General features: G+C 40.1%; 1 non-coding gene across 1 annotated transcript; it reads right to left on the bottom strand.

The window, feature by feature from the left end:
* Positions 1–3,621: 3,621 nt before the first annotated feature.
* On the bottom strand, positions 3,622–3,695 carry TRNAN-GUU. The gene has a single exon. It is a non-coding gene; the product is annotated as a tRNA-Asn (tRNA).
* Positions 3,696–24,742: the final 21,047 nt, after the last annotated feature.

The raw sequence follows: 24,742 nt of genomic DNA, 5'->3' as shown, positions 1-24,742 counted from the left end.
TATTGTATCTAGTATTGTTAATGTAGTAGGATAATTTAAGTATGTAAATGTAACTAATATTAAATATGCATAAACATTATATTAAAATCTTAGATTTACGTTACTGTTGCATGCAGACTATGTGGGCTGAGCAAATCATATTAGCATTGAGGTCAAAGGATTTTGACTTTTGTAGACCCACAGTAGAGGAAAGTTGTAGTTGAATTGAAACTCTGAATGCCTTAATTTTGTTAGCAATAGTTGGCAAGTATTATAATGCTGACAGATGCTTGTAATTCTCATGTTTGTTTCCTCCCTAGTTTGGGTACCTCCCTATGCTTAGAAGAGACTTAACTTTTGGTTTCTCACAGAAGGTCCTTTTATCACAGGACCTGGATTCATCTTTTATTCTTCCTTTGCCAGATCTGACAGCTTTTGTCAGAGGGAGGGAATGGCAGGGTTCTCTGAATAGTGGGTATTGTTCTGCAAAAGAATTAAGTCATTTATTCCTTATTGCACTGCAGAATATTTCTGGGAGAGAAATATTCTGAAACAGCATAGTTAGTGAGACTGAGAGCAGTTAGAGGTTGGGGGTTTTTTGTTTGTTTTTGTTTTTTTTTTTTAAGTGGGTGTTTTCTAATTGACTTGCAACTAGCTTTTTTGTCTTCATCTTTTAAGCATGTTTAGTTTTGTCTCTGAGGAATGTTTTTCCTAGAGTGTTACTTTTCATCACTGCTCTGTCAAGAAGCTCTGCGCTGGAAGGCTGGGTTCCTGTGCTTCCAGTATTTGTTAAAGAAAATTTAGTAACAGTTACTGTGCTACATTCTTTAATTCTTTCTCTTGCTTTTTTTTTTTCCTGTGGTGCTGCCATCTTTCAAATAAATCAGTTCCCATGCTTCCCAAGTTTTTTTCCCCTCTTTGTGGGTCACATTATCTCTAAGTGCACATCCACTGTTGTAGTTGTGATATAAGTGTATCTGAAACTACTACAAGCTGTACTGTAAGCTCTGCTGTACCGTAAGCTCTGCTCAAAACTGATGTAGGCCTATTTGTGGAATAGTGGGTGTATTGCATCCAAAGAAGTATGTGCAAGAGGGTAGCAGGGGGATAATGGAGAGATCAGTTTGCTCTTCATCAAGTCATGAGAATGTGTCCATGTCCATGGCAGTTTTATAGGAGTTTTATACACTAAAGCACTAAACCACAATGAGGTAACTAAGAAATCTGTGATCGTGTTACAACTGAAGTTACTTCCAGTTCATTTACTCTTGTCAATAAAGTACTGATTAGTAGTTTAGTACTCTCAGGCTTGCAGGTGTTTTTTGTAGGCTTTACACTAGCCTAAAAGAATATGGTGCAGCACTTGCATCTTATTAAATTTACACTTGAGAATACTGCTAAGTGTTGTTACGGTTTTGTCTTGTATTTCTTCTGCTGCTGTTTTAAGAAGGGAGGTGGGGCAGGCTTCTGATGGAGGTTTCAAGATGCTGGGATTTTTATTGCTAGTGGGGCTTTTGTCCAAACTGCAGCATCGCTTTTCCTGTTCTGCTGCAATAATGAGATCGACAGCTGGCTCAAACTATGTCTTAACTAAATGAAAAGGGGAGTTCAGTGAGTCCCCAGACAGTAACAGTGACTGCCTCATCAGTCATGGCAGAACTTCAGGGCACAGTGGTCTTACTGCCTTTTTGTACCACAGTGATAACTGCTCTGTATGATTCCTTTTTAGTTGCCTTGATTGCCAGTAACCTGATACATAGTGAGCTACAATAACCCCTCTAATTTTGCCTTCTAGTTTGGTGCAATAATTCTATGTTTTGAGGCCTGACTGATACATGTTTTTCAAACACTTAAACTTGGGCAGCCTGTGTTGTGATCAATACAAGTTAATGCTGTTTTAGCTGTTGGAGGATTGATGCAAGTGATCATGGTGCTGCATCCATCCTGTCCAAAGCCCCTGTGGTAGGTTTGTGTCTTGCTGTCCTGCTTGCCTTACTGATGCCTTAGTAATGCCTCATGGATGAAAACATCAGTAAGCAATGTTAGCATGAGCAGGACCTTTTCACGTTGCCAGACAAATCACTGCATACATTTCAGACCTAGTTGAACCTTGAAGGGCAAAATATAAGGTGTTTTTCCTGGCCACTGTCCAGCAGTAGGGGAAAAAAGGGAGAAGCTCTCCATTAAAACTTCCAAGATTTTTTTTGTTTCTACACCCTTTGTTTTTGAGTACCTGTGGCACCTTAATTAAAAATTTACGAAGTGTTATATGGGCAAAGAACTGTGAAGATGTGTTTTCAAACTACTGCTTGCATGTGTCCCATGATTGATTTAATGGAAGTTTTGTCCTTATCCTTGTGCCTGAGTAACATCTGGTCCTTTCTGTTAGAGTGAAAATGGTCACAGTGAGTAAATATTTCTTTTTCTCGTACTCCCAGTTTCTGTAACATCCATGCATGTTTTATGTACAATGATAGCAAAATTCCCAGTCAACTTCTAGAATTTCTGGGCTCTAGTTCTTTATTTTAGGAGCTTAAAGCAACCTCAGAAGAGTTTTAAAATAGAAGTGTTAAATCATGATTGGAATGAAACGCTTCTAGTGTTTTCTGTGTATCATCAGCTCTGGCTTTACTAGCATCTGGTAATAAGTCTGCTTGGATCCTTTTGACAGGAGTGCTTGGTTCCCAGTTCCTAATGCTTGTCAGGCTGGACTTTCTGAGGAATGTGGCTATCCAGATGTTGACAGCATGAAAGTTGTTCTTTAACAGTAATGAGGAGGTCCAGATGTAGCTATTTAGGATTAAGAGTGAAGCTGTGAACTGGGGTTCAGAAAAAGCAGTAGCATCCCCCCAAACTTTGAAGACAGTTTTAATAATGTGTAATACATTGTGTACACAAAACAGAAATTATTATAATGCATGGTATAGTAAGTATATTTAATATAGCTAACAATACTTTATTAATACAATTTAATAACATGTAATTGTATAAACTTTTTGTATCAGGGATCCATCATCTCTTGAAATTCAGCTTTAGTCATAATTATTTTAGTTCAGGTTAGGTATGAGGAAGATAGATGCATGCTAAGCCTATGGGCAGGTGTCATCCAGAACAGGAGTAAGGATGCTTATGGAAGCAAGATGGAGGGAACCTTAGGGACTGCTATGAAGTTGTCAGGAAAGGATTTGGTTGGATATTAGATAAAGGTTCACCCAGAGGGTGGCTGGACACTGGACCAGGCCCCCAGGGTAGTGGTCACAACACCAAGCCTGACAGAGTTCAAGAATTGTTTGGACAATACTCTCGGGTACATGGTGTGACTCTTGGGACTGCCCTTTGCAGGGCAGGAGTTGGACTTTGAGGAACCTTTTGGGTGCCTTCCGACTCAGCATACTTATTGAGCTTTCCCCGGTTGAGCTGGAGTTGAGTTTTCCCTGGAAGTGGACGTGGGGGCTCTGGCAGTCACTGAGTGAGCACAAGCCAGCAAAGTGCCATTGTGACAGATCCATTTCTGGGAAACTGCTGTCCAGTGAGGTGCCCATAAGCATGTACTGGTGCCTGTGGTTATTCCTTCCCTGGGGCAGGACTTGGCACTTCCCTTTACTGGGAAGACTCTTTTTGGCCTTTAAAAGAGATCTCCTGCGTCCCTGGGTGGGCTCGAACCACCAACCTTTCAGTTAACAGCCGAACGCGCTCTCCGATTGCGCCACAGAGACTGATGTGTTGCACTGCCCAGAGGAGCTCAATACCTGACTGCGTTCAGTAAGTGCTGCTGCCTGCATGTGCTGCACAACGACAGAGTGGTACTGCAGGAGCACTGCTGCAGCAAACCTGGCGTGCTATTGTGTTAGAATGCAGGGCAAAGAAACGCTGTTACCTCCTGTGGGGAGTGAAAGTTGAGGTAGCTGTTCCTCACTGCTTACCTCTCTAATGAGAGGAGCTCTTGGGGTCGTGTCATGCCAGGAAATTTGCTAGTGGTTCCAAGTTAACAGCACTGTTTATTGTGCTTTTTGTGCTTCTGGAAGTTTACCTATAAGAGGTCTGAAAATCTATGTGGCTTGTTAATTGTATGCTAATGCAATTAAAGCAAAACACAGGTACATTTCAGAACATGGATTGTGAGACATCAGACTTACTGACTGCGTAATTTTCAGTGCATCTGGGAACTGGGGATTAGAGGCGAGAGAGCTGTTGGGCAGGTCGTAATGAACAGAAGATTTTGTGGTGAAACTTGCATTTTTAAGCTTCATACTGCAAAGAAACAGGATGTTACCAATGCTAGTGGATGTATATATTATTTTGTGTCAGTTGTCAACCCTGGAAAGGTGAAACCTCTTGCTCTGTGTGGCCTTGTGTATTGCTGGAAAAAAAAGGATAGGAACTACCATGATACATGACAGGAGCTGAGTTCTGTTCAGCTGGTAAATCTGAACCTGGTTTGTCTAGTTTTCTGCAAGAACAAAACTGTTTTATTATTCCAGCCTTTTTGTTGTTGCTCAGTTGGTGAAGGAAATACAGAAAAATGTTTGCTTGAAAATTATTTAATTGCTTCTGAAAGTTAGGAAGTTCAGTCTCTACAGGGCTGTGCTTTGGAGTGCTGCTGAAAGCATTGCTGGTGAAGTTCTCCTGCCGCTGAGCTGCAAAAACTGTGAAAAAAAAGATGTGAAAACTGTAGAAGGGCTTGGAGCAACATTCTTTTAGAGGTATAGGAACTCTTAGTTGGGGGAAAACATAATCTCAGTAGCAGCAGTAGATACTTCCTGCTAGGAAAGACTATGACAGCAAGCAGCTTCTTCTCTTTCCCCTTTTCCCCACTCCCGTTTCCCCTTTTCCCTGCCCCCGTTTCCCCCCATTTCCCTTTCCTTTCCTTTTTTTTTTCCCCTCCTGCTTTCCCCCTTCCTTTTGTTGCCTGCCCTGCACACTGGGTTACCTGCCAGGATCCCCCATATAAGCCAAGGGTAGAGATCGAGGTTTCACCCTGAGCTGGATTTGGAGGGTAGCTGGGCTGTGTGGACGTGGGATGGCCTGTGTTAAGTGTTAAAGAGAGAATCCACTCCTTTTTGCCTTTCCCACCCCCAACTGCTTGTAAGTCAGATGGACATAAAGGTTCCTTTTCTGCACTATGCCATTGCTCCAGTGCTTGTGTGCATTGTATGAAAAATGATACCTAATCATGTACAAAATAACTTTCAGATGTGAGCGTTTGTGTGTGTTCTCATGCTCTGTAACTTCTGCCTGCCTTGCAGTTTCTACTGTAGGCTTTGCAAGGGTTAGATGAGTTTGCCACCAAGCAGAACTCTTTCCTCCAGAGCTTTTATCTTTTAAATGACCTATTGAAGAACTCTCCTTTTGCTTGTGCACTATGAATTTCTATCAAGTCCTGTCAAATCTCCTAATCCGTTTTCATCTTATGGTGCAATTTACTTTTATCCAAAATACAGCTCTCCAAATTTGCCAAAGAAAACACTGGGCATTATAGTAAGACTGTTTAAAATGAAGGTGTTTGGAGGAATCTGTTAGGAAAGTAAAAATGTATAAGAAAAGAAAAAAGGCAATGTGGTTTTTATATATATGTTTTAAAAATATTTTATGCTCTGATTAGAAGCTAAGTGGACCCTTGAAACCACAGTCTCTTTCCTTATTGAAATTTTATGTCTCTCAGTTAATAAGGGGCCATGAAAGTGCTGGAATTTTTATTTAAAGGCTAATGGGAACATTAGAAGATCTTTTCAGACATAACTGAGAAATGCTGCTAAATGAGACTTGCCAAACTGATACAAGAGAAAGAAGATACTTGTCTTGGGCACCTGCAGTTGCCCTCTCCAAAGCCTGAGTTCTCTATAATCATTAGTCCTCTGCAGTGCATAGAGAGGCTTGCAAAGGCGGTGCAAGATGGGTCTTGATTGCTAAAGAAGCATTTAGGTGGCAAACTCCCTTTAATTATTTGGACACAATTTTTTTGCATAAAATCTTACAAGAACACAGAAACCTGCAGCTTGAGCTAACATACTCGAGTTCCCACTTAGTGTCCTTGATGCCAACCACTTATTTCCCTCTAGTTCAGTAGCTGTAGCTTTCCTGTAATAGTTCACAGGTGCTCTATATAAACTTCATTTAGGTACATGTGGGGAAATAGGGATTATGGCCATTATGCCGTAGGAGCCTTGGTTGCATACTACCCAAATCTATCTAGTGCAGCTTAATAATGTAGGGTTATTGCATTGTAACTGTTCATTCTCAGTAGGAATTTAACATCTTCCCTGGTTACTAGTGGGTTATGATGCCTGGAACTCTTTCATAAGGAGGATGAGGAGAACCAATAAAACAAAGAGAGTGTATTTGACAGCTTGGTGCAAGCTCCAGAAGGACTGGGGAAGCTCAGGTTTGTTGGTAGAGTGTCAGTGTTAGCTGCTTTGGGAGGAATAAGGAGAACACCTGGCTCCTCTCATGCTGGTCATACTTCTTTCAAATATATTTATGATTTTTGGAATCTAATGATTTAGATGTTCAAGCTGAGTATTGTGTTCTAGGTCATGGCAAGAGACCTGAACTTGTATGTGCTCATACAAATGTATGTGTATGTGTTCATACAAATGTAATATCTTGGCTTTGCTGAACACTCTCCATTCACAGGCAGCCCTTATCTGAAAACTTGCTTTCCTATAAAGCATGACATGGAAATTTGTGGAGTGAATTTCTTTTCAGAACAAAAGCAAAATCTGTTAGCAAATCTCTCTGGTGTTCTGCAAATTCATCTCTTTGTGACTTACAGATGGAGAAATTCAACCTTTGTGCTGGCTTCAGGTTTAGACTGGATTATTTTTTATTTATTTCAGCATTTTAAAAGTCACACCTTTAGTTAAACTGGTTTGAGCTGGCCATATAGAGAAGTCCACAGATGGAACACACTAAATGACTGCCTGAAAATGGGGAAAATTGATGACTCTATCCTGTAGTGGCTGAATGGCTCCAGCTGGCTTTTGTTTTATCTTACAAGAAACCTCTGTCTGAGGCAGTGTCAGGATTAACAGCCTGGCTGGTTTGTTCCCTTTCTTGGAAAACTACTCCATTTGACTTCCTGGATGCTGTGAAACTTACTGTAAAATCAGAGGTGAAAAAGTTACTTCCCCAAAGAATACCTCAGCACAATAGGCAGATTTTTGCAAGGCAAGGAAATTCTTAAAAAATAAAATGTTATTACAGAGTAGACCAAGGAAGGTGAAGAAATGCAGGAAAGGAGGAACAGCAGAATGGGTTTTGCACCAAGTGCTTTTCAAATTCTCTTCCATAAGATGGCAGCAGTTTATTTTGTGAACTGGACAGGGAGACAGATCTGCTGAAAGCTCTACAAAACAGGCATTCAGTCTAAGGCTTTAATTCTATTTTCTTGGTACACATCCCTTGTAATTGTCCCAATGTAGATCAGTTGTGAATCTTTATGTGCAAAACTGTTTTCTACTGTTTGTTAGAGATTATTTTATTTTTAAATACAGGCAATGATGCTTTTACATTTGTAAGGGTTTAGTGTGCAAGATGTGTGGAGAGTGACAGGGTTATTTGGCCTATTTTGATATTTTATAAGTGTTTCACTTTGCGTGACTATTTTGTTAATAATTGGTCAAAACAACTCGAGTTCTGTGAACAGAAGAGGTAGAAAAACAGTCGGGATTTTTCTCTCTTCAAATAATTTGAGTTCAGTTTCATGACACAACTGTTTTCAGTGGAATCAAGACACTCATTTTCTTTTGAAGAAGGAAACTGTGAAAAGAGGGGATTTCCCCTCCCCCTGACAGAAAACATTGGAAGGAAAACATATGGGAAGAACTATTTTCTGAAGTCTTATGACATAAAGGATTTTATATTTTAGCTATTTCACTTTCCCTTCTAAAGGTTTTCCACATTTTCAGTGGCACCCACAGTGGTGTGTGCAATACATTTGTCCAGTCCTGTCTCCCATTCTTTCATGATTTTTTTTTTACCACAGATGAGCATCAGACACTTATCCTGTTAGTGCCAAGTACTTAACAGTCATAAACTGCTGTGATACCCACTAATAAAAGATTTTATTTAGGTACAAATTATGAATAATCTTCTCAGTGTTTGTGTTTATTCTGAGTGGCTGGATAACATGGGAGGAGCGAAAAGCAGCCTGGTTTTGCTTTCCCTGGTGCTTACACTTACTGGCTAATGTTAGTCATCTGTTTTGGTTTCCTGGGGCCCATTAGTATCCAATCTATCAAGTGTGCAGGAGCCACAGTAGCAAAGTTGTAAACTTGAAGACTCAAGGAACAAGACTGTGTAGTATTTGCCTTCTGTTAATTATTAAATCAAACTGTTTAAATTCTGTGATTCTGTTTCTGATGTTGATGTACTGTTGCAGTCCAGCCCAAATGGGTCCACCACGAGTCAGTTCTGACATTGCTCCCCTGTCCTCAAGTTCGTGCTCTGGTTTGATGAGGACCCCAGGGCTGGGTCTTGTCTGGACCTGAGTGGGCCAGGCACAGCAAGTGTGAGCAGTTTCCACAGATGTGCTGGGAAAGGAATGCGCCCAAATTGCTAATGACAGGAGTCTGATAGTTTTAGTCCCAAAGGAGAATTTGGGGATTTAAAGGCCAAGAGCATCTCTCTCTTGACTGTTGGACCTGCTTTTCTACTGAAAATATCAACCCAGATGAATTGCTCTAGCCTTTTCTTCCTTACTCTGAACTGTGCCCCAGGTTGAACTAGGAAAAGAAGGACTTTGAACTCCAAATTTTGGCCAGTGAAGTTTAAAGTCTTCAAAGAAGTTATGCTTGGCAAGAAATGCATTATTTTAAGGGGTCACTTCATTGTTACTGGTGTGCAGTGCGTGTGTTGCCTGATTTATACCAAGGAGACTCCTGGAATGTGTGTCCTCGTGACTTCTTTCCTTCTTTCTTTCCAATTAACTTTGAAGAAATAAAAAGAGAGATGAAAGGAAGTTATTTGAATAATATTTGAAATGTATTTATTCTAGACAGGTTTGCATTCTTTTCAAGAGTCCACTTTCTTCCACTTTTGGAATGGAGTCTTTTGCACCTCATATTACTTGCCTTGTGATAGCATCCAGAGACACTGGTCAGGGTGGCTCCAGAGGGCTTGGGGAAACAAAATGGGTGAAATGAAAAGTAATGAGGGCAGTTTGGAGTGTATGCAGAGTTGGCTTGTGGCACTAAGCACAGGAACAGATCAACACAGAGCTGGAGGCTGGATGGGGAGTTCAAATTCAAAGTAAAATGCCTGGTTTATTCAGTTTAGGTGGAATGAATGAGGCTGAGAGGGCTGGCCCAACATACAGCTGAGTGTTAGCTTAAGAATGGGGCTTTTTGTGGCCACATACAGTGCCTTTGCTTTTCTTTCCTGCAAAGTTTTGTTACAGAACAAGTTAATGGCAATAATTTTGGTTAGCAACTAATTCCTTGGAGCAAATATCTTGAAGTCAATTGAGTATCAGATGTTGTCACATATTACTTTGTTTTGGTGTTTAACCACAAATAACTCATGGCAGTTTTTTGTATTATAATACACCATAATTTAGTTTAAGCAAGCATGTAATTCCTAAGAGACAGAGTGGCATTGGGCTTATGTGCTCTTTGGTCCACTCTATACTGAATCCAACACAATGGGTGCAGCTGATTGATTTAATGTCATCCTAAAAGAATTCACACAGGCTGCTGAAAAAGAAAGCAGGCCATGGAAATAAATTGTAACTGTGTTCTTAAACATAGGGCTGCAATGCACACAGACTGTGTATAATGCTATCCCCTGCTGAACTTTTTCAACTGTCTTGAAACCTTAATCTCCTGTGATATAAGAGGAAAAAAAGGGAAACACAGTAAATACCACTAAACAGTAGATTCAGTAAATTCTGCATGTCAGACAGGTGGAAGTTCAGGATTCTAGTGCAGTTCAGGAGAAATGTGAGATTCATACCAAGCATGAAGGTATTCTGTTTATTGGCACAATAGTTCAAGTAAGAGTGAGAAATCCAATAAATCTGTTAAAAATCTCTACTAGATGGAGTTAACTTTTGGGGAGATTTCAAGTCTCCTGTATATCAAAGCAGTTTTCTAGTTCACTCTCTGTTCATTGGCTGGGTGACCACAACAGTTGTGGAGCTGATCAGTAGGTTTAAAATAGGGTGGCCTGCAGTGGTATACACCAGGGCTGACGGTGCAAATATACCTGTTTGTCTGACCACATCCTGATGTGACACTAGCACTAGGTGTTGGTTTGTATTACAGAAAATGCCAACAGAAATTCAGTGTTTTGCTTAGTAAGCTAAATTATCTGGGAAACACAAAGAGTTGATGTTTGTTCCGTTAAAGTAGAGAAATTGCATACACAGTTACCTCTGGCTTGCACCACTTTCAGCAAACTGACTTTGTTTTGATTTTGGAGAGGTTTTGTTTTAAAAGTGTCAATTTTCGACTGAGACAGGCTATTTACCTTTTATTTACTACACAAACCATGTGATTCTTTGCACTAGGATGTTCATTAATTCTGCTCTGTTTTAACTGTCAGAAACCTACTAAAAGGTTTCAGAAAAATTCCATGCCAGATATTTCAAAGTACTTTAGATGATTTATTTTATTCTATTTCTAGCTTATTATATTTAAAATTATACTTGAATGCATTCCTGAACATAGGCCTAAATAAATCATTTTTATTTCAAAAACAATGGAAGTAACTTCACCTAATACACAGAAAGCTATCACTGAGCAAGTGTAATGCTTGCCTACATGGCTTTGTATGCTGCTTTTGAAATAGAACCTATGGCAACTCTAAATCACATTTTTCTGGTACAATTGTCCCCAGTGCTGCAATAGGATCTGCCTGTTAGGAAGTTTGCAACCCTTGAATCCCACTGAGCTCTGGAGGCCCTTGTGGGAGCTTGAGGATCTGTGCCAAGGTGAACTTTGTTGTAAAGTGGAGGCTGCAGCGTTGAAAATGGAGAGACAAAATGGGGTGCAGAAAATATGGGTCCTCTTGTAGCATCTCCTGCCCAGGGAAGTTATATCTTTGGGGCTGCAAGTGTGTAAGCAGGTTGTATTTCCTAGTCTTCTAGTATTTAATTAAAGATAGAAGTGGACTAAAGAGGCAGAACAAACAGAAATTTCCGTTACACTGATGGGTTACTGCATGTTGATGCCATTTACCTTGCCATGCCTGTTCTTGGAAAAACTGGTACCAATAAAATGTGTACCAGTAAGAAGCCAATTTATGTACCAGAAATGACTACATGTGTTACATAATTAGAATACCTGCCCCAACTGCTGAAACCTATCACTGCTGGGCCTGCTTTTAATCCAGCATCATCTCTTCAGCTTACAGGATGAAATGTAGCTGGGGAGCCTTATGAGAACCAGATGGGAAGCCTGGCTAGAGGGCTGCTGGGGATGGAGACTACCTTGCCCCACTCTGAGCCAAGTGTACTGTGTGCCTTCGAATGATACCTTAATCCATGATAAAGACAGACAGCTCACTTTTCCAAAATCAAAACCATATTCATCAATGGTAACCTCTTTCCAACACAGTACAGACTACTGCTCTGAGAGATGCTGTCTGGAACAGCTTGATACAGGCAGAACTAGATGACTACACATGGATAAGATAAAATCATTCAGCTACCTAATAAATAAAGTTGAAAGATGTTCTAAGATGATACAATTTCAAGTACTAACTTGATTTATTTTCCCAGAGGGATGTTTGCTCCACCTTTCAGTCACTGAATCCTGATTTATGGTGCATGTTTTTAGGCTTGATTTTTCCCCCCCTTTAAAGAAAGAAAAGCTTTAAAATTTAGTTAGTTGACCTAGTGCTCTCTGTCCAGCTAGCTTCATACTTCTTAAATTAGTAAAACTCATTCAAAACTGTTGTTGAATGGACAGTTTTTAAATCACCAAGGATTCAGATTTGGTAACTAAATGTTATTCCTATACGATAGAATACCAGTAGAAGCAAAGTCAATAAACTCTACAGGCAAATATATTAAAGAATTCTTATGCAGCATGATTTTCCTCTTGCCATCGAGGGAAAAGATTGTATTTTACACAGGAACTGAGATGTTTCCCTTTCTGTGGTCCTGTGTGGATTTTACTAAAGCAGCAACTAAGAGAAACAGGAGTTTCATAAAGAAAGCCTTGTTGATAATTATAGAGTGGTTGTAAGCACATGTTCATAGCCTTTATTTTTCTTGTTCAGAATTTTATTATGGATCTTTAAGTTTCAAATGACTCTTGATACTTTGCATGTGTGAGACAGATTCTAGGTAAACAGACATGACTTAATATTTTGAGACAATACTTCAAATATATATTTTCAAGGGCGTGTTCTTTGTTTGACCACATAGCACTCCAATAAATCTATAAACTATTTTAAACCAGATTACCAGATTGTAAATGGATAAGATGGAGCTAGAGGGAGAAATAAATACTTTCTCTAGTTAACAGTTCATGTTTTATCAAATTGTCCATACTTGTCACAGGTGTAAATTATGAATTGGTTCAAAGTTTTCATCATAGTTGGAGTTTAAAAAATTAACCACAAAACAGTAAGACATTGTGTTCATTTGTACATCAAGGGCTATATTTATATTTGCAGAAGTAAGAACTTTTGACAACCATCTTTTGAACAGCATGATGTGTTTATCATCTACATATTCCATCAGGAGCAGAAATTGATTGAGGAAAATGTGAAAGTTCTGTCTACAAAAATAAAATACTTCCTTGGCTAGGATTGTGCCAATTACTTTTTAAATATCTCTTGAACTCTAATGGTGGAATTTTTTATAGCCCTGCACATGTGAACAACTTGGTGGTACAAGTTGCTAATTCAATGATCTGGAAGAAAAACTTTAAGTAACCTCTCTTCTTCCAGGTGGTGTTCTCCTTTGGCAAACAATTTGTATTAAATTTCCTGTGTCCTTGACACTAAGGCTGTGATTGATACAGCCAGTACCCTGTGTTATATACCACAGTACTCAAACCATTGTGTGTTGTGAACTATTTTCACAAACCACTGATTCAAAAGGCTGTGGACTTCAGAACAGCATGTTTTGAAACTTTGAAGCCTTAACAAAAGACACTCAATCCACCAGAAGAATGAGTCTTATGGGCACAGTTTGTAGTGCTGCTGCCTTGCTGCCTGCAGCATTGGATGGATATCCAGATATAAGAACCATAGTTCTGTCTTTGCTGTAATTTATTATGTCCGCAGTTTGCTGGAACTGGTAGCAAAATTAATCATATCAGTCTTTTTTTTTGGGGGGGGGTTTTTTGGTTGGTTTTTTTTTTTTTTTTTTGCATTTAAAAGGTTAAGATTTCAGAGAGCTGGGCCTCAAGCTGTATTCCTTCTGTTTTGAACTGGTAGTGTCTCCATTTGCATATGACACCATTAATTTCTTTGATTTATTATTTTAGTCAAGGAATAAGAAAAATGTTCAAAGCCTACTGTAGGTTCTGACAAATAAAATTACTGATTTCTTACATCTGAAAAGCCAAGTACCCACAGTCTGGCTGGTTCAGATTTGTCTAACTGCAAAGGTGTTAGGCTGCTCCTTATTCATGCTTCATTTGAGATTCCAACCATTTGAAGAATGTTATCCTACTAGTATATACAATCCATTTATTTTATTGCACGTACTTTGTTATTTAATGCCACCCAGAATTTTCAAGGTGGCTTAGATTAAGTAAAAGGGCAGTGTCAACTATTAACATCTACAACTAAAACCAGACCTGGTACAGTAAAGGGAAAAACATTAATCACAAGATGCCAGTGTGCCAACATTGGAACTTGCCCTTGCATGGTAAGACAAATCCTGCAGGCTGGAGGAGCTTGGTTTTGGTCTGACTCCTCGGGATGCCTTGAGCAGCAATCAGCCTTCTGGAACTGCTGCCCTGAGAAAGGTGGTGGGCAGTGGTGCCCAGACCCAAATCCAGGGATGGACAGCAGGCAGGGAGGGATGATGACAGCAGATCTAGCACTGGGAAGAGGCACAGCCCTGGGGCAGTGCAGAAAAGGGAGCTGTGAATGACATCAGCTGTGGAGACTCACACCAGAGCTAAAAATGGCTTGATTTTTTATTTGTATCTGTACTGCCTGTGCCTCAAAGACATGTTTTGCATGGCTTAAGGCAATGCTGAAAGCAGGAGGTGCTGAGGACATGAGTTAAATCTCTTCTGCATCTGAGTCAGTGTTCTCTGCCTATCATTTGCTTCACATGCAATATGTTTCAGTATAAAGAAGCCAGTTAGAGTGTATTGTTCCACAAAGAAGAAAGCTAAGCTTTTCACTGTCTTATCAACATTTCCTGAAGAGTTGCCAATGTCTCCTGAGCAGAGTCATGATGTTTCTGCAATAAATCATGCCATTACTGGCCTTAAACTTTCCCTGGTCAAATGTCCTTTCTCCTGACAAGTGGCATTTCAAATAGGAATATAAGCATTTACGACAAGGACAGTGTGTTCTACATTCTTGGTGTTCTGCAGACAAAAATCTCTGAGTTACTTGTGATGATAATTTTTGGGGATTTCATATGCCAGAATCCTGGATTTTGACCAAGAGGGTGTTATAAATAATAAACATCAGTAACATTGCCATCCACTGTAGCTAACTACTGTCTTGCATGCAGATTACTTTGTGCACTTGTACTGCAACCAGACATATACAAAGTTTAGATTTCTCTTGAAAACACTTGGTGTTTTGGTAACTAACTAAATGAATAAACATATAATCTTTCAGGAACTGGCAGAACAGCATCTAGTTCTCATTACCCTCTTTGTTTCTCTCCGCCCTTTGGCTCTCACCATAATTGAAGACAACTGCTTTGGCTACTCAACTCAGCATCTGCAAGATGAAGTTATACATCTTCCAGACGTGGCACCCATTTGCCAGCACTTTTCTTACCCTTTGGTATGCTTTGGGCCTCTGCTTTGGCCTCAGAGCTGTCTACCTGTCTCCAAGTCTGCTGCTGATGCTCTTTTAACCGTGGTGTGCAGTACTGGATTCCTGTGTTGCTCTGTGTCATGTTATGGAAAAGGAAAAGAATGGAGAATGCTGTGAGAGACAATTACATTGAGCTACAGTATGCTTATTTTATTTGCAAATGAATCCAAAGCAATCTAGTTATTTCAGAGCTCATGTCAAGCTTTTTTTGTAAGATAGAGTTGCAAGCAGAGGAGTACTGTGCCACCATGCCATGGGTCAGAGTACCTGCATATTTCTGTAAGAGCAGCGGTTGATTTTCTATTTTAAGTAGAATGGTATTACCAGAAAATTGTTATTGTTAACATTTGCATAGAGCAGGTTAGCTCTTTTAAGTGGCTTCATGCCACTAAGTAGAAATGTAACCACAATAAAGCAGTTGGTCCACAGAGAGGAAAATAACCCTTCAAATCCCTGGCAGCAGTTCCACATTAGAGCTCAATTGCTGTAGCAGATTGAAATGACAAGACTCGCATTTTTAAATGAGTGTGTAAACAAATTATGTGCCCAGACTGGCATGGGACAGGAATCCTGATTTGCATGTATGCCTTGGGATTTGTGCACACACACAAAAACAGTTTAAAAATAATCAGGCAAAGGATACATAATGCAAGTCTGGAGGGATGAGTTTCATATTCTTACACCAGTAGTGTGAGAGGATCCATCCAGGGTTTTCTCTGACAAATAACACCAGGACAGCTCACCACAAATGCCCAAGCAAACCTGTTATGGCATGTGTATATAGAGTATATATAGAGTCTGCCCAGTCTAGAATATTTATGCATAAATATGCTCTAGAACAGAGGCCTCTTAATTACTTTTTTTAGCTTTGTAGATGTGATGTAAGAGACTAGACAGTCTGCATTCATTGGAGAGGTCCTCTCCTCTCTCAGCAGGTGGAACATGAGTTGTCAGTTTGTCCTGGACAAGTCATCAGTTGAAATACTTCTTGTTGTTCTCCGTTTCAGGTGATGTATCCAGGAGGACTGCTTTATGAACAGCTCTTTAGGGGACTGTTAGGTGCAGGCAGCTACACTGTGCTCTCCCACATGCTTGGTGAGAGAAGTGAGATAACCTCAGTGAGGCTGAGAGTGGCTGGGTTTTGTCAGGCTGTGCCCAGCTGGAGGCCACAATATCCTGCTACACACTGGGAAGGGTTCTTCTTGACTGGCAAATGCAGGCTTTGTAAAATTATTCTCTTTTGCCAGCCATGGATAAAACACGTGTTTGAGTGGTGGAGATCTGTGTGTCCTGGAGCATGGGGTGTGTGGTGGGGCATAGTGGCAGCTGAGGCTGGATGGTCAGAGGGCTGAGCCTGGCACTGGTGCCCTGCTGCCACCACAGCCAGGCTCGGTTCCAATGGCTGTAGCAGTTATTTGGGCTGCACAGCCAGTGCTGGAGCTGCCTCAAATACTAATTAGTGTCTTAGAGGTAGTTTCAGAATGGTACTGTCTTATTTCCACTCTGATTTCATACAATTGTTTTATATGTCTGAATCTTTGGTAATTGGCCGAGATGAAAACCCACCTTAAGGTGAAATCCATATATTTCTCAGGGGAAAGACTGTATTTTAATAGTTCACTAACACCACACTGTCTGATATCGTTATGCTTTATTACAGTATCTGACTTTCAAATATGATGACACTGTGAGGTAACTGTTCATGTGAGTTGGTAAAAAACTATGAATAGTGGATGGGAACTCCTTCAATCTGTGTCTAAGCACAGATAAAGTGACTGACCCTGATCCAAAGGCCTTTCAGCTGTGCAAATTCAAGAGTTGTACTCAGCTGCTCAAACCCAGCTTATGTCTCATAGTTATGCCTTTTATTTTTCTATTTTGTATAAATCTGAACAGAAAGTTTTGCTGTTGGTTAAGTATATATGCATATCTTCACTTCCAGCTCAACTGCTGCTGCCAGTGTTACAATGCACCTAATGATAATTTTCTGAAAGTAGAAAAAAAAATTTAAAAATCCTCTTCCCCACCCCTGTCCCAAACCATATAAAATGTCATGGGGTGGATTTTACAATAACATCTTGAACTTGTAATTCTGCAGTATTGTCTCTGAGCCATTAATGAAACCCATATTGCAGGGATGGCCCCTTGAAATAATGGAGGCAGGAGAAACAGCTGTATTTCCTATACTCTGACTCTGTGTTTTTCATTATGTTCTCTCTTATTTTTGTTTTGGGGTATATTTTCTGGAGCAAACAACCTTCCTGGGAATGGTCTGCTACAGAGACCAGGTTGAATGCCTGTTGCTGGCTCTCCAAGGGGTTCCAGATGTGAGACTGCAACCTGTTAAGGAAAGCACCAAGGTGCTCATAAAGGAGGAGCAGCATTTTCTGGGGGTGAAAGTTCTGGCACAAGTATTTGACTGAATGACTGTGAGCATTGTTACTGAAAAAACAACCCAACCAGCATGATACTGCCAGAATTAGCCTAATGATCCCAGCTCTTTACATAGCTGATGATCACGACAGGTTTATTCCCTCTCAAAATGACACATTGGAATAATATTAGCTAACTGTCTGTAGCCTGGCTGGAGCGTCTCCTTCCAGACACATAATTGGTACTGTCACCTCTCATGCTGTATGGTATGCAAAGCTGATGCCTATGAATTTTGCCCATATGTTTTTTAAGTGCACTGGAGGCAGTCAGCCTTGAGTTCTGAACAAATAGTGATGGGTCAATTAATAACGCACTGAAAAAGCATGAAATTAAAGCATGTTGGAGTGCATACATTAGCAAGATGGTTTTTCAACAAGCTGTCAGACAGCATATGTAAGAAAAGTAAAGCTACCATGGTAGAGACTAAGAGGTTGCACTTAGATAACTAAAGCACAACTCATCTTTGATCAGGTTTGCAAAACTGGATTTGGTTTCCTTTTTCCTTACTTCATGCAATTCGTGTCTATCTATAGACATTGTAGTGCAGCAGAGGGTTGAAGCTTACGTGGGGAAAAGAGCTTCAGGGAAGTGTTTAATACCCTTCAGCTTTCTATAGTATGCAAACAAATCTTGCCGTAATGAAAGAATACAAAAAAATTAAAAATAGACACTGGCTAGATTTTTAAAGGATCAAAATAATATAGGCACATTACTGCTTGTTTTTTTGGCTCCCTAGTAACTAATTTCTCCCAAAACGTATCTGCACATTGGTAATACAAAATGTTTTACTTCACATTAATGTAGGAGTGTTTATTTATGCAGCTTCATTTCCAATAAAAGCTACACTTTACAGTGGATGATGCAGAATGACAGCAGTGCACTGAATTGCAAGGTCACGCTATAGATCATACTCACTCTGCCAAACACCCAGAAAGGAATTTTGGAGTAAGCGGTAATAAGGGGCTGAGCAGTGAGCAGAGCCAGAAACAATACAGGTTAGAAAAATGTTTGGTTTATTTAGTGAAAGAAGAAAGAGTTTGACTTATTAGGAAGGCTTTTCCTACTGTATTCATTCTGGGTCCAGGTCCAGGAAAGAAAGCTTGGGATGGAACTTCCTGAAGCTGACCCTAATCTGTCCTCAGAGCCTCATGTGTCTTCCTCTAAGCTGAGGGGTATGGGGTGTGTTTGAAGATCTAACCAGCAGTTTATGCTCTGAACTGTTACTTTACCAGACCCTCTCCTTTTTCCATTTCGTATGTGAGGCTACATGTCTGGTGAAAGGTGAAGTGTCATCCTCTGAACATGGATTAGGTGTGTGCTACTGTGCAGCTGAAAGCAGTGGGTCTAAATGGTAAGAATGCCTTATTCCAGATGTTTGAAGAAGTAATTTGTCCTCCAGAAGAAAAATGTACCCTAGGACAGAGAAGGTGACAGATGTAACAATGCACAGTGCGACCACTGTATGCATTTTCTGTCTGTGGAAAATCATTTGAAGATAACAGATGTCTAGAAGGCCAAGAAATGCCAAAGCCAGCATGGCAAATAGTTTCTCTTTAGGAGGGATGCAATTTTCAGACCATTTCAGAGAAGCAGCACCAATTATGAAAGCAGAGGGCCACAAGAGAAGTTATTGTCACACCCACACAAAACATGAGAGCAAAGTCGAATTTTACCATGTCAGGCTGCTCTCTAGATGTTGTTGGTGAGCTGTACCAAAACCACCGAGGATTCCTGTAGTAAACTGGCCTTGCAACAGAATCAAAATTGGTCAACAACATGTGGTATTCCCCAACAGACACAGCTGGTTATTTTGGGGGGGAATAGAACTTGGTGGTGTTGTACTGCCTGAGGGGATGCATTTTGGACAGCACAGAGGTGGTGGTGCCATTATAGAAATCTTCCTTTTTACCTGTGCTTTACCAGGTTATTTTCTGCTGAAGAAAGAGATTGGTGATGAAGTGCGAAACATCCTTGGTACACACCAACTTATTTATCTTTTCTTTATGTATTTAGATGCAGAGAAAGCACAGGAAACTCATTTGCAGCAATGAAAAAAATTGGCAGCAGAAGACATTTCCAACTCTCTCTTACTTACTGACTTTGACAGAACTGGCTGCTCCTTCAGACATACTTCATCAGGAATCTCACTGATTCATTGACCAGAACTTCAGTTTGTTATTGCCTCTGTCTCTGTCAGGAAATCACATTCCTCGGGGTTGTTGTTATCATCAGGTGCCATTGTAACATGGGATTGATGGTCCCAGGGCCTTGTCCCACTGTTGGCAGCACAAATCACCAGTCTGAATTCCTCATCCAGGGGACTTAGTATCTGCTCTTAATGCAATTGCTCCTGATGTATTTGCCTGAATATTGTCATTATTTTCAGATGAAGTGAGATCACTCAAGAGTGAGAAATGGAAAACTGGGATAGATACAACCAAATCAGAGTATTAAATGGTTGGTGATGGAAGTCCATAACAATAGAGAAGTGGTGGACATGAGTTTCTTTACATGGGTCCATAAAGGAGCCAAGTGACTTCTGTAGTTTATCCAGAGGAAGACTGTCTCTTTCACCCTGAACTTCAGCAAACCTAAGAAATAATGATGTCAGTGGCCAAAAGTGAGAGGCTTTCATAAAAGTATGTTCTAGCTCACCCTTTCTTGCTACTGTAGTTCTTCACAGTGCTGCACATTACAGCAGTGTGCTTCTGAACACAGCAGTCTCCAGGGTGCTACAGCAGTTTGGTCTCTCATTGTCCCTAGTCAGTACACATCTCCTCTCCTCTTGCACTGCAGTGCTTGTTTTCTGTTCAGAGCCTTTCAGTCCCATGCAAAAGGGTTTTGTTTATACCCAGCTTAAGGGAAGTTCACAGTGCTATTGCTTTTATAGTAAGCACTGCTGCCAACAGTCTGGTTCAAAGTTTATTGACAGCTCTTTGTAGAACCTGTCATGTTAGCTGTTCTTGTTCCAGCCTACCAGATGACTGAGGACTACAATATTGGGTCAGATAAGTCACAACTTTGCTGTTTTAGCCCAGTCATGCTCTGGCAGATCATCATTGTATCCACTAAGATTTTACATGAAACACTATTTACAGCTTAACACATTGAAGACATTATCCATGCTGTCTGCAATTCAAGACGCTATTAAGAAAGGGCCACCTCTGTTCTCTGTGCAGAGCTATGCAAAAATAGCTGCATTTCTCTCCTGGACCAGACAGTCAGACTGTGACATTGCTCCCTCTCTGTTTGGAGTCACCATTCTCAGAGGTATACAAGAAATATGGACGTGGCACTCAGTGCTTTGGTTTGGTTGACGTGGTGTTTGATCACAGGTTGGACTTGATGATCCTGGAGGTGTTTTCCAATCTAAATGATTCTAGGATTTTATGAGCATTGCCCATCTATGCTGATCATCCCAGTGCTGAGCTGCCTATTAATGCGTGAACTATTGAGATTAAGGCTGATGTTAGGAGCAGCTGGATCCTATTCTGATTTCAAAAGCAGTTAAGAAGTTATTGTTGATGGCCTTGCCAATGTGTACAAGGGAGTGTCTGAATTTTAATGCTTCACTGGGACCTGTACTCTCACACAATGTGTAAAGCAAAACCAGATAACATAGTGTGTTATCAGTCTGTGTACTGGTTGGGGATGGGTGGCTCTTGCTACTAGAAATTTCCTTTTGAGGAGGAGTTTCTCTGGATAGATTCATGTTTAAGTCAGTGGTTACTGCTGTAATTTCATTACCTCGTAGTAAGTGAAGAATAAGTGGATCTAACTGAAACTGAATAGATTGTGTTTATTGAATTCTTCTTTAATTAAAGCTCTTATCGCCTTCATGCTGTTTTGATGGCATAGCATAGTTTAAATTTTTACACTGATTGACAGGAGAAGGGAAAAAAAAGAGGAAATGTTTATTTAATTCATGCTATAGAATGTAATGACAAGAGATTGTTTCCATACGTACTGTTTTTGTTGACCTTTTAACATTTGGAAATGTCAGGAAATACCATTACTGTAGGTCTATCCAGCTTTAATGCTACAATAACTTTGTAGCTATTCACAAAGGAAATTATTATACATTGCCTGAAACAGTGAAGGTGTATGCAAGCATGCACACAGAACTCTCTTTCTCCCTTCCTGCCAAGTAGATCTCTGTGGTTTCATGCAGTCTCTGTTAAAAATGCAACTTTTGCGATTTTGACTTTACCAGACTTACTGAGACAGCAAATAGGCATGTTTCTGAGAAGTTTAAAGAAGGTTAAAATACTGTATGATGCATTTTGAATTACAGTGATTAGACATTTGCCAAAATTTCACAGACCCTTCAAGCACAAATATTAGCCTTTTCTTGTTTGAGCTGTTTTGAGGAGGCCCTTTGAGATTCAGAGAAGTTGAAAAGCTGGTGCTTGGATCTATGCATGTTGTCTTGCCTTAGAACTGAGGAAGAGGTTCCAGTCCTGGCCTTGATAGTCAAGTCCCAGGAGCATGGAAGCAGTGGTGCTGAAGCACTGCTCTCCCTGGCTGTGTGGGCAGTGCAGCTCAGAGCTGTGTTGAGTTGTGTGTCATGGAGCACCCCGGGGCAGCCCATGGCAGGACAGCGTTACCTTGGACAGCGCCAGGCAAGGAAATGATTGGTGATGGTCCCCTTGTCTCCCACAGAAACAGATCAACAGAGAGACCCAAGAGAAAGGGATTGACATCAAACACATTGCTTGTCAGATTCTGGCCCAGAACCTGAACCTTCAGTAGTTTGGGAGGGATGGGTATTTTGTCCTTTGATTAGGAAAAAAAGAACACAGTAGCTGATGGGAATTGACTCTTTCCCCTCAAATCTCAGCCAAGGGCTTCAATTACTAAACAAGGGAACCTGAAACCAACAAACAGAAATATTTGTATTTGAAAATATTCTAAAGTGTTAGAATTAATACTGAGAATGGGCATAATTATTGCATGTTTTACTGAACCAAACCAATAAAGCGTTAGGGAATTACCTCTAAGTTTATAATTAACTTTATACTATCTACTCAGAAATATCCTGAACCTTCCACTGTCTGGGGGAGGAAGCTCTTCTGTCTTCAACAGAAACACAGTCAGTTGTGAATCTGGTTGATTTTACTTATCACATGTACAATTAAAAAACAGTGATAACTCAAAACACTCAAATAGAAATATCCTACACAAAAATAGTAGTTTGAATTAATGAGAAAGTATAGTTGCTGCCGCTTCACAAGCTTAATTTGATTTCTGAACAAAAAAATTTTGAAATACAGTAAATGAGTAGTAATTCTCAGGTGTGATTTATTACTTTGCAGAAGTTTGGAAGTGAGAACTGTGAAAAATGTCAGCTTGAGAGTACTGACAAATCTCTTCCACTGGCTGAGATGAAGATCACAGCTAAAGTTTGTTCCAAAGAATAAATTTTAAAAGATTTAGATTTTTACAGAATTTGCTGGTATTTATTTGTGCATAGTATTTTAACTATATATATATATATGTATGTATGTGTATATGCATTTTCATGAATATAATCTAATTCACACAGAATAGTCTAACTACACTGTCTTCCTTTGCAATTAATTTGCATGATACCAGTACAAATAAAAGTTATTTTCCAGATATACTGACCAATAGGCTGAATTTAAGTGTATTGGTCATACTTTGCTATGTCCCTTAAATACATGGATACTATTTAAAACTTTGAATGGTAGTGGATTATCCTCATAGTGATTTAAATTGCTTTGTTTGTAATTCATTACATCTGATAGAGAAAAAATCTAAATAAGCTTTAGAAAGAGTAAAAATTTAAAAATACCTTTATTGGTCTTAGTATTTGCGCATATATACCTAGTGTGCATACTCACAAAAATACACATATGGGATTCAGCTCTGTGCTTGATCTCAGCCAGTAGAAGAAATTTCTCCTACATGTGGATAGCCAGTTTTCACAGTTGTTGTTTCCAAAGTTTTGTGAAGTTGTAAACTATACCTGACAGTTTAGACTGATGTAGTCATGCTGTCTCTATGTTAGTAAGTAGCTTGCATGTGCTTTATTACTTTGGCTGCATAATTATTTATGGTCTTTAAACATAAACTCAGACACTGATGTGTGTGAACACTAACAGACATGCTTCATTTAGAGGTGTAATGTGCTTCCAAATTATTACATGTGATTGCTGGCAGTATCTGTTGTCTTTCTGACACCTTTCCCATCTACACATTGAAAAAGAACTTTCCATTATTTTCTAATCTGATGGATTTTTGATGAGTACAGTTAAGCACAAAAATAGACTTCAGTACACCTGATAATCAATCTAATAGTGACCAACTTTGAGATAAGATTTTGTGTAGGATTTTCTGGTCGACTTTTCATTTGTGAAGGATAGAAGATTTATTGGCCCAGGTTGCTGCTGTTAGTGCCTAAAGCAGAAACAGTCCTTCAGTGTGTTGGCCTATTGAGAGTCCCCATGTGCTAGGACTGGAGTGATTCCCAGGGTGGGCCTCCTGCTGCAAGATGACCTAAAGGGAAACTATATAAAATAATTGCTTGGTGTAGATGTCTGGTATTCCTTGTGAGAAAAGCTAAAAGTTGGGGTTAGCCTCTGGGGCCCTCCAAATCAGCCAGGAAAGATTTGAAGTTGGGTCATTTATAGCATAAGCCAGGTGAGATAACTGCTGGGCTGCAGACAGAGGGAGGGAGGGAAGGAAAGAAGACAAACCTGCCTTCTCCCCTCTGAGAGCCAGCCGATGAACCTTTGCTTCCACATGTGCCCACGCTACCGTGCAAAGTTGCAGGAGCTGCAGTAAGTGTTTAATCACAAATTTTCTACTGTTTTGCCTGCTTCAAATCAAGGGGCTCTTTTTTCTTTTGCAATCTGCTGAAGTTAGCACTTGCTTAGCCATTTGTACAGCCCTTGTAATAGTTTTTGTGAAACTGTGCCCAGTTTAGGTGAGGTAACTGCAAAGCCCTTAATGGCATAGAACAAGTACATATCAAGCAGGAGATATGTGGGTGAAGTTATCTAAATAGCAGTTGCCTTCAAAGGGTCACAAATGCTAATATATTCAAGGTACTGAGGCCTTGGTTTTGCAGAAGTGTCAACAGTGCAGCTGGCTGTGGTGGCAGGGACTGAAAGTCAGTAATCCACAATGAGGTATTGGTCATTAAACAGGAGGCTTACTCCCTCCTCGCCTGCACTCTCTTTGCTAGTGGAAAAAAATAATCCTGCCTCTATGGCAGAAGCTTTGGTCAAGACCTGAACGGTCCTCAGGCAGAAATGGTAGGTGTTAAAAGAGAAAAATGTGCATGATTTGATGCATACAGATTAGCAATGAGTGCAGTGTTGAAAATTCCTGGCTGTGGGTC

Source organism: Catharus ustulatus, chromosome 1 (assembly GCF_009819885.2).
Source record: "Catharus ustulatus isolate bCatUst1 chromosome 1, bCatUst1.pri.v2, whole genome shotgun sequence".
Lineage (NCBI taxonomy): Eukaryota > Metazoa > Chordata > Aves > Passeriformes > Turdidae > Catharus > Catharus ustulatus.
The sequence above is the reverse complement of the archived record's forward strand: the minus strand, read 5'-3'. Positions and strand labels throughout refer to the sequence as shown.